Raw genomic sequence first — 1,277 nt, forward strand, 5'->3', positions numbered from 1 at the left:
TATATATATATATCATAGCACGCATGTTGTTGGTTGTTCCAAGTTTCAGATAAATAAATAAAGAAAACAGAATGGGGAAAATCTGCCGCGAGGTGAGAAGTTAGTTCTAGACGCCACAACAACACATCTTGGAACCTTGTCTAAGGACCGGACGGAGCTTTCTCACAGAGTTGATGTGGACAATGTGGCTTTGTTCTAACAAATAGACTAGACTGTGATATGTCTTGTAGATAGATAGATAGATAGATAGATAGATAGATAGATAGATAGATAGATAGATAGATAGATAGATAGATAGGGAGATAGATAGATAGATAGATAGATAGAGAGATAGATAGAGAGATAGATAGAGATAGATAGATAGATAGATAGATAGATAGATAGACAAAGAGATAGATAGAGAGATAGATAGAGATAGATAGATAGAATAATCCATTTCTCTCTCCCACTCCACGTCATCTTTAATGTCTAAACAGCCCGAATACCTCTATTATCTCACCAACCCCTCCATCTCCCCCCCCCCCCCCCCCCCCCCCCTACCCATCCCCACAAATGAATTCATTTTCCCGTCCTGCCCTTGTGCGCGTGAGCAAGCCAGGGGTTGTTGCGAAACAAAGCGTGGGTGAGATTGGCAGCAAGAACTCAGGAACACGAGACAAGAGAAGCTAAGATAACAATTATAAAGATCTGCTTTCTCGAGAGGATGACAAGAAATGACGTCTACGAGAAGGAGCGGTTGATGTTTATCCACAGATCCCTATTTAACCGTTAGCCCAACCCCGAAGTGATGCTCTGGCTGCTTCAGGCTTATCTAAATGGAGATTGAATGGAGGACGGACGGTTTTGTAATTAGTGAATGATTTCCTGTGTGTCTATGTTATGAGAGGCTTGGAGAGATAGGCGCCTGTCTATGGCGAGTGGGATGAGTTTGATGGAAGAATAGCAAGGGTCTTCTTCGCCTCTCTTGTCTCACCCGACTATCTCAGATTGGCACTTTTGGCAGGGTCGGTTCTTCTGTGAGATTTGGGAAGGGGGAAAGGAGGGGGGTAGAGCATGGAGGGGGAGGGGGACATTTATATATATTACTGTATGTTCATGTGCAATGTGTGTAGGCGGATGATTGGGTCTGTTTGTGCATGTTCGTATATTTTAGGGGAGGGGTGGGGGCGTGGAGGCGAGGTGGGGTTTGGATATAACGTGTGTGTTGGTGATTGAATGGGTCTCTTTGTGTGTGTGTGTGTGTGTGTGTGTGTGTGTGTGTGTGTGTGTGTGTGTGT

This window comes from Aplysia californica, unplaced genomic scaffold, assembly GCF_000002075.1.
Source record: "Aplysia californica isolate F4 #8 unplaced genomic scaffold, AplCal3.0 scaffold00008, whole genome shotgun sequence".
In the NCBI taxonomy this organism is placed as follows: domain Eukaryota; kingdom Metazoa; phylum Mollusca; class Gastropoda; order Aplysiida; family Aplysiidae; genus Aplysia; species Aplysia californica.